Source organism: Carcharhinus amblyrhynchos, chromosome 28, assembly GCF_965287045.1.
Source record: "Carcharhinus amblyrhynchos chromosome 28, sCarAmb.v2.hapA, whole genome shotgun sequence".
Taxonomy (NCBI): Eukaryota; Metazoa; Chordata; class Chondrichthyes; order Carcharhiniformes; family Carcharhinidae; genus Carcharhinus; species Carcharhinus amblyrhynchos.
In genome coordinates, this window is record NC_137351.1 from 5,783,117 (window position 1) to 5,796,184 (window position 13,068).

A 13,068-nucleotide genomic window follows, 5' to 3' on the forward strand; every position below is an offset into this window, starting at 1 on the left:
TGCAAAGTCTACCCAGACAGTGACCCAATCCAGGAATCGAACTCGGGTCACTGGTGCTGTGAGGCAACAATGATAACTACTGTGCCACCGTGCTGTCCAGGGTTTCAGTGCATACCTCCCCATCCAGATGTCCATTCCATCCACCGATCACTCTTTGTGTAAAACAACTTCCTGACATGAACCTTAAGTTAAAGCGCCTATTTCTGTAACTTTCCCCTAGCCCAACAACTCTCTGAAATCTCTGTGCTCTTCAAAGTTTAGCCTCTTGTGCATCTTGGATTGTGGGATGTGCCTTTAGCTGTTTGTGCTTTAAACAACAGTTGCTCTGTAATCTCATCGACCAAACCGTTGGTCATTCATCTGTCTGATATCTCTTTATTAGTGTCGCTAAAAAAGGATAAAATTATGTGGTGGAAGGTTGCAGAGTCTCCCAGAACAATTATCCTTGTTGATCATTTGCCTGGCAATCCACAATTATACTTCCATGCTTCAAATCAGCCATAATAATGGTCTTGGAGAATCAATGAGTATTAATATATATGTGGTAAAAATGTATACTGTTAAAATTAACCCCAAACTGGCAGGATTAAGGTTTTACACACCAGACTTATTTTAACTTGGGGCAAGTGGTGAGCATAAACCTCTTGATGTGAGGCATGGGGCATTGAAATTTTTTTTTATTCATTCATGGGATATGGCCGTCACTAACTGGCCAGCATTTATTGCCCATCCCTAGGTGCCCTTGAGAGGGTGGTAGTGAGCTGCCTACCTGAAATGCTGCAGTCTACATGCTGTGGATCAACCCACAATGCCATTATTGAGGGAATTCCAGGGTTTTGACCCAACGATTGTGAAGGAATGGAGATAAGTGTCCATGTCAGGACGGTGAGTGGCTTGGAGGAAAACTTGTAGGTAGTGGTGTTCCCATGTATCTGCTACCCTTGTCCTTACAAATAGGAGTGGTCATGTGTTTGGAAGATGCTGGCTAAGGATCCAGCCTCGTTTAAATAGCTCAGAGCTGTTGTCTAAACCTGGAATCAATATCATCAGGTCAACAATTTGAACATGGGAAGATGCCACAATTGGGGGATCCATGGGAATATTTGGAGTAGATGAAGGTGGTACAGTGGTTAGCACTGCTGCCTCACTGCGCCAGGGACCCAGGTTCAATTCCTGGCTTGGGTCACTGTCTGTATGGAGTTTGCACATCCTCCCTGTGTCTGTGTGGGTTTCTGCTGGGTGCTCTGGTTTCCTTCCACAGTACTGATTGGGCGCATTGGCCATTCTAAATTCTCCCTCAGTGTACCCGAACAGGTGTCAAAGTGTGGCGACTAGGGGATTTTCATCCCAGTGTTAATGTAAGTCAACTTGTGACAAATAAACTTTAAACTTTCAAGGAGGGTCACAGGCAATCATGGGGATCTTTTAGCAGAGGAATCCTTCATGCAGTCCACAGATATATTCCTGCTCTTCTTGGATCCCAAGGAAGCTCTTGAAAGATCAAACATTTTTATCTTTGGCTGTCTTCTGGGCTTCAGGATCCTTTGTGTTGAGTTTCTCTGGCAAGGTTGGTGCTTGGTGTCTAACATGCCACTGCCATTTAAATTAGTGTTGGTGACTGTTTGGGTAGGGGTCCCAGGATGTATTCCTCACAGCGATGTATTCCTGATGGGCTTGAATTCCTGGCGGAGATGTTTTCCTGGTGGTTTCATCATGCGACTTCCTGCTTCCAAATGTCCTGCCGAGGCAAACAACCTTTTATTCCCCATAAACAATGTTTTTTTATATAATTAATCAAGTGTTCTTTTTTAATGAAAAAAAAACATTTTTAATGCAACTGCTGTTTTTGTTCTCCTGGGTTGATCATAGCAATGCCCAAGTGATTAATCTTAAGCTATTAGAGTCTTCAAGACAATCCTGGAGGGTTGGTAATTGTAGATTGACACCAGCAGACCTCAAACAGTGAATGCCAATGACATTCACTCCTGGTTGGAGCAGAGGTCTCACATACGATACATTGAAATGCTGTTAAAATGGTACAGTGCTCATATGTAGTATGGCTCTGATGGGTGCTGTAATGGAGTAATGTTAACCCTTTAATGTCAGATTTGGAGAGGAGGGTGTTGTTGTAAAAAAAAGGCGTTATGTGTTCCTCTCTGTGACCAAGGCTGAAATCCAGGCCAGAATGATTGGGCTGAAAATTACCCGTGTTGAACGCTGGCACTTCGCAGAATTTCAAATTGAGGTTTGGTTCACTAATCTTGCAATCTTGCTTACAGGCAGCCATAAGGGCAGCACGGTGGCACAGAGGTTAGCACTGCCGCCTCAGAATGCCAGGGACCCAGGTCTGATTCCTGGCTTGGAGATAGTGCAGAATCTGCACATCCTCCTTGTGTCTGCATGGGTTTCCTGGGGGTGCTCCGGTTTCCACTCACAGTGCAAAAGACATACTGGTTACATGCATTGGTCATGCTAAATTCTCTCTCAGTGTACCCAAACAGGTGCCGGAGCGTAGTGACTAGAGGATTTTCACAGTAACTTAATTGCAGTGTTGATGTAAGCCTACTTGTGACGCCAGTGAATAAACTTCAGGGATAGCCAAGGTGAGGAAGAGAATGCTGATGTAAGGGACATTCCTTGCAAGTTCTATGTAATTCCATGGCAGGAAAAGACTTACAGATAGGGAACTTAAAATCAGCTGCCACTGCATGCTATTGCTGGTCTGGAAATGCTTTATGCTGACACTGCATGTCAAAAATGGAGAGAGTTTCATTCTCAAATATTATTGGTTCTAATCTCGCACACAAAATTAATATAGAATAAAATTCAAGGACAAAATAACTTTCAAAACTAAACTATTTCAAATTATGATTGTGTCTCTTGCTATTTCGGTATTCAGTGAATTTCTGTATATTTTAAATGATGAAAGTACCATTAGGAAAAGATATAGTGAAAGAGCTCCCTGTCACATTTGACACTCCCTACCTGTGATGCCTGAAGCTCTCTGTCGAACACAGTGATTTTTATCTCTATCAGTGTCCTTGCCCTTGTCATTGCTTGTGTGTTTAATGTAATTTTTTTTCTCTGACATTTAACAAAAAAATATAAATGCTACATTAAATGTAATGTCAGACATCAATGAGTTAAAGAGCTAGTTCTACTTACACCATTGGAAAATGCCCAATGTGTCAAACACTGCCAGAGATAAAAAAAAGAGCAAGAGAAGAGACAAGGCAGATGAAGAAGCAATGATTAGGTGATGACGAAATATATTAGATCTAAAGGTCTGTGGGTTGTAAGAGGGAATTAGTAGTTTGATGTTTTTTGGAAAGGAATGAATTAGTGCAAGAGAAGGGTTTTGATTTCAACGCAACAAGGATGCAGGGCAAAAGTAGGATGCAGTATTTGGAAATTGAAGATGCAAGATAGAAAAGTTCTTGGGATAATGGGCCTCGCTATCTATCCATAATGTAAAAATGGCAGGTCTAGTGTGCATTCTCTGTCAGTCACTCTTCTCTGCCACTCTCTGAGTGTCACATTGAAATTTCAGAGACATTCTTTGAGGAACAGTGTGACAAAATGGTCACAGAACACAAAATATATCCAGCATATCTGGTTGGGGCGGGGGGTCTCTTAATTCACCTTTAGTTTAACTTATCTAGTTTTTAACTTAATGACAATTAAACTTTCCACATTTAAGGGACTCAAAGTGATAATTTTCAAGGGATATTGTCTTGTGGTAGCTGACGGAGAGAGATAACAGAGCAAATTTGGAGGTGATTTTTGACTTAACTGAGATGCGGAAGATTGTAGAGAAATTAAACACTGCTCACCTGAGAATGACTCTTTCGATAATCTGTAGGGAAAAAAATGCAAGTGAGAGAGAGGTTGGAGGCAAGAGGTGAGAGAGATAACAATTCATGTGTGTTTTAATGCATTGCAGCGATCTAAAGGAGGAGCTGAGTAATTGTGGTAACACGTAAGAATGACATGAAGTGTCACAATAGAGATGATGTACATGTATCACTATGTTGAGTATTAAATACAGAGTGTGCCATGGAACCGAAGGAAATACAAGATCCTTCAATAAAGATATATTATAGAGCTCTTTTTAAGTGCAGTCATTGTGTAAAACCTTTTAAATGAACAAGAACCTTTTGAAACTGGTCTGAAGCATCTATACTGTGAAAAAAAGTCACAATGTGATTGCACATCTTTTCCATCTTTGATAGGTCTGCACAGGCCACCCTCTAGGCAGCAGGCAGCCTAACGCTCCTGATAACAAAGACCCTTTTCACTGGCCTATCTCCACTGTAATTCAGAGCCATCAAATCCAAACTCATCTGAAAAGAGGCATGAGGATACTGCAGATTCTCTCTCGCTCTGTCTGAGCTCTGTAATTTCCTAAAAATTCTGAGGCTCAAGCTCCTCGGTGAACCTGATTTCAGCGGTGCATAATCACAGCATGTGGAACGACAGGACTGAAGGCAGAAACATCCTCAGGGCTGGCGCACCACTCGACAAACTAGGCGGCTGCCCGGAGTGGCAAAGTTGTGGGCTGGTGGGGCAGGTGGGCTGCAAAATAACTGCAAAGCCATGGTGGCATAGTGGTTAGCACGGCTGCCTTGACGCACTTGGGGCTTAGGTTCAATTCTGGCCTTGAGTCACTGACTGCATGGAGTTTGCACATTCACCCAGTGGGTTTCCTCCAGGTGCTCCGGTTTCCTCCCACCGTCCAAAAATGTGCAAGTTAGGTGGATTGGCCATGCTAAACTCTCCCTCAGTGTCAGAGGGACTAGCAGTGTAAGTATGTGGGGTTACAGGGAAAGGACCTGAGTGGGATTGTTGTTGGTGCAGGCTCGATGGGCTGAGTGGCCTCCATCTACACTGTAGGGAGTCTATGATTCTAAGATATAAATAAACAAGTTTCAGCAGTGGTAATAAAAGGACTAGATCTACTGTTATGCATCCATATATACTGACATACATGTAGATCTCCATGTATGTACATTGCAGCCTTTCCCAAAATTTCATACGATATTCCTCACTCTGTTTATGCGACACCTTTACAAATTTGTGCATCTACGCGTTGGTTCCAAAAATGTGAGCTAGTAAATAATAGCAAAGAAAACAATTTAATCTGGCTCACATTATCATAATCATTATTGATTGTGTAAATTGCATGTAGTCATCTAGTAACTATTGCAGGAACACACAGTGTTACGTTTTGTGAATTATATTACACATTACAATGAGCATTTGTTTTAGCACATGTCCTCTAAAATATGTAGAACAATGAGAAACTAAAATCAATATTATAATATTCTCCTTTTTCATGTAAAATAAATCTAGAATAATAAATGCACAATTTTTATTCCAACTAATGCACAATATTCATTTTCAAAAGGCAGCTGTAGGATATGAGGTGAAACACAAAGCTGAAGGTTTACCTAGGTTTCCTAATATTCTTGCACCGGCCCGGTTCATCGTTCAGCCTCAATAGAATAACAGATGCCCCAGTCCAGCTCCAAATTTTAGGGCCTCACAAATTTTGTCTCAGGTTGAGGTCCAGCAATAAGTGTAAAAGGTAGACAAGCTCGGGAGTGAGTCAAAGTCAAGTCACACAGTTGTGGAGTCAGGAGGGGCACTTCCCCAGATTCCAAATCTGGGGCCTTTTCCTAATGGTCACCAGTAATCCCTTTAAGCACCTTTGGTTAGGCTGCTCATATCCTGGAAATGCTAATTGAGCATTGCAGATAACTTGATAAGATCAAGTCCAAAAAGAACATGGATCTTGTTCCTATGTTTTTCTAAGTGAGGCCTGCACTTATTGAATATTCTCAATAGTGGGGGAATTCAGAACTAGGGGGTCATAGTTTGAGGATAGAGGGTAAACCTTTTAGGATTGAGGTGAGGAGAAATTTCTTCACCCAGAGAGTGGTGAATCTGTGGAATTCATTACCACAGAAAGTAGTTGAGGCCCAAAGCATTGTGTGATTTCAAGAAGAAATTAGATCTTGGGGCTAAAGAGATCAAGGGAAATGTAAGGAAGGTAGGGTGAGGATATTGAATTTGATGATCAGCCATGATCAAAATGTATGGAGGAGCAGGCTCGAAGGGCTGAATGGCCTACTCCTGCTTCTAGTTTCTATGTCAGGCAACCTCCAAAGCTGACTAATATCAGGCCCTGGTCAATGTTGCAATGGTCTGAGCTCCCAGCCTCTGCATTGCCGAACTGGTAATTGCTTACAATGCCCACAATGACATTAAGGTAAGTATAGCAGCTGGCTTTTTGTTCTTTTTCTCCTCCTCAAAAAGACACTGAATCTTTCCTGTGTCTCTGATACTTGACTGGGTATCAACACCCCACTGTGTTCCTTAATGAGCTAAAAATGATCAGCCCTTCCAGCACACTTCTGCCATAGAGAGTGCTGTGCTCAGCATCTAACTGTGCCAGACCTAGCATGGAAGTCCCTGATGTTAATCTTGGGTATCAAAAGTAGAAAAGTGTTCAATTCCTATGTTCTTTCAAACTGATGAGCAGGAAAAGCTCACTCCCCCACACACAATTATTTTAATAGGGCACTCAGCACTCTCAAAGAACAGTCCATGTAATGGGTCTGGAAGAAAATGTGTTCCATTTACTGGGATGTGTGGCTGGATGTATGCAGATGAGAGGAGTGGAGAGGAAATATCTGCACTGAATATATTTCCCAATCTCTATTTCTTTAGCAACAGTATTCCTTCCATTTAGATCTGGATTGGCTTTGATGGTAAGAAGATGATAAAGTTCATAGAATGTGTGGGACTTAATGTGGATTCTAGAATGATGGAAAATTCAAGCCAGAAAAAAAGAGGTTCAGTTAAAGGAAGTTCTGACTTAACCCACAACTCTGCTGTTTTCCATGCATAGAGGCAGTTCTGAATGGTGGAGAGACTTAAAGTCATCACCAGGCACATATATAAGCTGACTGTCTTTCTTGTGTAAGATGTCATTGGGAAAGAGAGAGAGGCCAAGATTAGATCCTTGCAATAGTCCAGTGACAAATATGTGGGGATGGGGAGAGATTGCTGGAGATATATTGGCTACATTGAGACAGAGAGGATTGAAATTCTACAAGGACATTTCCATCTGATATAACTCAGAGAGGAGAGGAAATTGAGGAAGATGACATTGTGGACCAGCTGAGTGCCAGGAAAAGATAAAGAGAAATATGGGGGGCGGGGGGAGGTGGGAGCTGTTGAGGGGGAGGGGGTGGATACAGTGTGCTGTGGATGTGGCTGCAAAAGCATGGATGGGGCTTTTGATCAGTGTATCAGTAAGCTGGAAGCTAGATAATGATTCAAACCAGAAAGAGCAACGTGAAGCAAAGCAATAACACTTCAAAGAATTTGGAGAGGGATGGAAGGGTCAGAGGTACTTTTAACTTGTTGGTAATGTTTTTCGTTACTGATTGAAGTGATTCCCTTCCGATGTGGACATTAAAAGCAACAGCTAAGAACAGTCAATTACCACATATCACTTTCCAGAATTACTTTGGAATCCGATTTGAGAGAAACTTGAAATATCACATACATGATAATGTTTTGCTGATGTATGTTTTAATCATGAGAAATCTTGGTTCTTGTCATGTGCCTTTGGAATTGTGCTTGTGAAAAAACAGCCAGAGGTTGATGTGATAGTGTAATCTTCACTCATTTGCCACCAATAACATTTTCTAACTCTAGACATCGCACCTTGTTTTTGGCACAACCCTTTCTTGTTGTCAGTTCGTGACAGTATTCGTGTGGTATTAAAATACAATGGGAAGATTTAGATCTTATGTTTCATTCCTGACCTGTGTTGATTCCACATACATCAGTTGAAGCTTATTTATTAGTGTCACAAGTGGGCTTACATTAACACTGCAATGAAGTTACGGTGAAAATCCCTGGGTGACCTCAAGACACATATGCGATTGCGTCGGGAACACGGCTCTGAGATTCACAGAGAATTACCACTTGAGTCACTTGCTACTGGAAAGAACTGTACCCTACCAAAAAAAAACACGCACACCTCGAGTGAGGGGGGAAACTGAATAAAAAAAAGCAATTGCCTTTGGTTTGAGAATGATCTTATTAGAGTACATTGGCACTAAAATAAAAGGAAAATTGCTTTACAAATTACTGGGATTTTTGAAACAAGACCTTTTAGAATACTTTGAAATTGAGGTGCACAGAACACAAACTCTGTTCATAGAGACATGATGTGGGATTACTATCAAATAAACTGGCTGGACTTAAACCTGGTGTTGTCAGACTTCTTACTTCATAAAGACACCCCCAAAGATAACGTCGATAACTTCCCTACGTATTGGAGTCAGGGTAATCGCAACAGTACAAATTCACACTAGGAATCGAATAATGTTCCCATTTAAAAAAAATTAAGTTCAACAACATGACAGCAGAATTGAGAAATGTGCAAGTTGCTCTGGCTGAAGGGATGGTCCTTTTGTTTGTTGTAATTGCGCCCCCCCCCCTCTTTTTTTTAAAAATGATTTGTCGGCACTGTGATAGCAGCAAAGCGACAGCCCAGCGAAACTCTCCAGATCTGTGTCTGTTCCTGGCTTTCGGTCAGATTCGGTCCCGACTCCTGAAGTGTTGGTTCAGTGAGCGAGCGCCTTTGCCGGTTGCAGATCCACATCGCGCCCGGCAGATGGTGGCGACGAGCTGCGGCTCATCCGAGACCTCCCTTTCCCTCCCCGCCCTGGCCACCCCCTCAGCTCAGTCACCTAGTGCGGGCCAGTCACAGCGGCAACGGGAGGCAACTGAAGAGACAAGTGGCCCACTGTAAGTTGGAAAGTTCAGAAACATTTGTGTATTTTGCAAGTCGTGCACTGCATGCTCACGGATAGATTTGAATCCACATCTGTTGACTCATCTAGACGTGTAGTTTCAACTCTGTTAAGTTTCATTTTTTTAAAATGGTAATGCAAAAAACGTGGTGTTACAATTTAAATTTTAAAAATACAACGCCAGTAAAAATCTGCATCAAGTCCTGAAGTTTGCGATTGCAATTAAGCAAGAGATCAAGTTTTCTAAATTGTTCTCCTTTAGTGGAGAATTGGGGAGGGGGGGGGGTGAAAATTTCATACCAAAATTTAAACCACAACATGTATATAGAGTGGGGGGACCGGCCGCTTGATCTGTCCCTGGCACAGAGGCGGCTCCCTGCCTTTGGGGCATAATGTGAGGCGACAAAGCTGACACACTGCTCCGGGTTCCAGTCCCTGACACCCCGGTGAATAACCCATGGCCATGGAGAGGTTTCTCGGTGTCGGTATACCGGGGCATTGCAGAATGACTGCTCATTCCCACAACCACTTCCCAACTGCAACCGTCCCATCGGAGTGGTTTGTACAGATGAGTCCAGAGTAACATAATATCCCAGTCTACATGGGCAGATTCATTGCTATATGGGCAACCCAGCCTAAATTTGACTGGGGGATAAATTAGGAATATTTCTCTGTAAAAACACCTGGAACTGATAGGACGCACTCTTATTCCCATCTCCGTTTCGCTTAGCAATGTTCGTGTGTGTGTGTACTTAGTTTATTAGAATCCGTGATTGTTCAATTTATTGGAATGTGTGTATGTGTGTGTCTGATTTATTAATATAGTTTCATTTCTGTGTCTGTTGCTCTAGCCTATTAGTGAGTATTTGAGTGTATTCGCAACTGTCTGTGTTTGGGGAGGCAGGAATGAGGTGGGGATGTATTTTGCGTGAACTTTTAAAAATAATATCAATTGTTTCAGAAAATTAACCGCCTTTTTATATAAAAAAATACACTTGCCATTTTTTATGAGGGAGGGCGGCAAACAATTGGTTGCGAATCTAAGACAGTGTGATCAGTGAATGTGATCAGTTATCAAACGCTGTGCTGACTCAATGGGACAGGACACTGACATGTTTGTTAATGCACAACCGATTTGTGAGTTACTTCAGTTTAGCGATTTCAAAGGGAATGATCACAATACAACCCGCACCTGAATCAGTTCCAACAACCTCCAGCCTGAGAGTTCCTGACAGGTTTAACATTTTTTTTGGCTAATACCTGGCAAGGCGAGGCACAGGTGGGCGGCGCTACAGCTTTGACATTTCTGTCAACGTGGTTAGGCCAAGAAGATGTAAAGATCGATTTCTCAGTGTCGGGCAGTTCTGTGTACGACACGCATAATGAACTGCTGGAATGACCGCTGGAAGTGCCAACATGGCCCTTGTATGCCATACCCTCCTAACCAAGAGCTATCCTCCCACACACACCAGAACAGGGGTGTGAACGGTGTCAGTGTACATCACAGAACTATTGAAGCGCAGGAAGAGGCCATTTGGCCCGTCCTGTCTACACTGACTCACTAAACCAGCATCATGGCTCAGTGCCGCTTTCCCTGATCCCCTGCACATTGTTTCTATTCAAATAATTAACTAATGCCGTCTTCAATGCCTCGATTGAATCTGCCTCCATCACACTTCCAACCAGTGCATTCCAGACCCCAACCACTCGCTGCAAAAGTTGTTCCCCACTTCACATAGCGACGTGTGGTATCAAGAGATGGTGTTGGAAGGAACAAGACCTTAAATATCCACTCAATGAAATCTAGGTTAGGCACAGTCAAGAAAAAGATCAAAAGGCAGACCTATAATTCCTGCACTCATGTGTCTGACTTTAGTCATGTTTCTAATCAGCCAGATGACTGGTCTCTTCTCTCCTTCATTTCCTCTCTCTTTCTCTCTCTCACACACACACACAAAATCACTGCACAGGTATTATGTAAAAAAAACATGCATTTTACTCGACAGTATGTGGGCGTTTTAATGTTTACAGAACAATGTACAGCAGTGAACTTCCTCCCACAATCCGCCAAGATCATTTCATTCCTTTGGACGGACGGAGTGAGGTTCTTACGAGGACATTCTGTAGAGTGGCTGTCGCTCACAAGCAGATAGATGTATATTTAAAATAAAATGGGAGGTTGGTTTTGATAGATTATCCCCCAGCCCTCACCCACTCTCTCATGACATTTCCTCCATATTTTTACAATGATTTCCATCCCCCCCCCCCCTCCACCTCCTTTCAAAAGTCCTTCTCTACACGTGGCGGGATTAATAAAAAAACGAATCGGATTTCTAATCTAACGCCGGCAGGTAAATGCACACACACGAGGTGGTTAGAGTTGATGAGGTGATGCTCTGACAGCTCAAGACATTAGGAACTTGATGCGATCTCGCACCTAACTCCATGATTGTGTAATTTTATCAGCAACGCTCTCAATGCATTGCATTGAAGGGTCCAGTCTATTCTCAGTAAGGATTGTCACACACCTCGCCAGAGATCAGGAGATGCTAAAGGATTACATTAAATTCCATTTCTAGGCATTTAAAAGTTAATAGGAAATTGAAAATATAGATTATTTGCATTAAAAACTTAACAAAACACAAGGCGTCCCACCATCCCCACATTTCAGTATTTTTGGGGGTCTTTGAAGGCAAATAAGTATCCGTTTATGGTGAACTGTTTTCCCGCTGTGGATTCATAGGGTTTCTGAATTGAAAATTGTGAGAAGACCCTTTTCCAGATTAAACCCTTCAAATTGGAGTTCTGTGCGCCAGGGAGCCTGCATGAGAATTGGGTATTGTAACCCATAGGAAATTTGACTGGAATCATGGCAAGATGGAGGAACTGGGAATGTTATAGGGCTGGGGAATTCGACTGGGAATGTTACAGGGCTTGGATATTCGATTGGGAATGTTACCGGATTGGAAAACTGGACTGGGAATGTTACAGGGCTGGGAAATTCGATTGGGAATGTTACGGGATTGGGGAACTGGACTGGGAATGTTACAGGACTGGGAATTTCAATTCGGAATGTTACAGGATTGGGGAATTCGACTGGGACTATTACAGGGGTGCATAACAGAGATCAGGGTCTCAGTACAATACATTTAAGTGGGATGAATGAGATATTTTCACCAGAGAATATTTAAACATTTCAAAGTGAATATTAAATATTGAACTAACTTTTTTTTACAATGAAGGTCGACTTGCGCTTATCCTATTCTTCCTCATGCGGACCTAAACTATCAACACGATGCAAATTTATATTTTGGAAGAGTAATTTAGTGCTGCAAATGACTCAAATGTATTTCACCAGCACCTTTACACTACCTGGTAGCAATTGCATTGTCAGGTAGGCTTTAGAATTCTGTAAATTCGACCAGAACTAAATACACCTGCTTTCAATTGCAGTATAACCCTGGTCAGTAATCAGTTTCCAGCTCAAGCCTGACAACACTGCTCTTTTCATTGTCAAGCCTTTTCCACTGTTTAGTAACGAGTTCTGGTCTCCGGCGCAGTCACATCTCGAAAGGATTATTAAATATAACGAAATATGAGGGAAGGAAATGATTCCTCGTGCGGTGTAAATGAAAAGCCTTGGCTGCCCTTTCCAGAATGCACATTGCTGCGAAAACTTCAAACATAATTTTAAGAAGAAACATTTGTTCCGCGTCTCAAATTAAAACCTCGCGTTTTTTCTTTGATTCTGGTGGCAATGAAAATCAATAAATCGAAAGTGATGGCTCATACGCCGTACCCTTTCAGACCCCCCAAAAGCAAACCGTTGCTTAAATTAAGTTGATACAACATCCAATTGTCGTTCGATTAGTGACCAGAAATGGATATTTTTGTGTGTGGAGGTCTCTCTGGGTTGGTTCCCGCAGGAGAACAGCAGTTCGATACCAGTCGAATCGTTTATTTTTTTCTAATCAGTTGATCAATATAAATTACTGAATTCTGCAAATTTGTCAGTCCTGTGAACACTCCGGAGCTGACCTGAAAACCACCATGTTCTGGAGCTAATGCCCAAGTTATTTTTGGAACTTAAACAGAAACAGATAGAAAATACTAACTGGCAAATAATATTAACTAGTATATAATATTAACTATGACAAAAGCCTAATGCCAAATTATGGGTATTGTATTATTTAATAATTACCTTCTCAGAGATTCGTTTAGATCCAAGGCAACA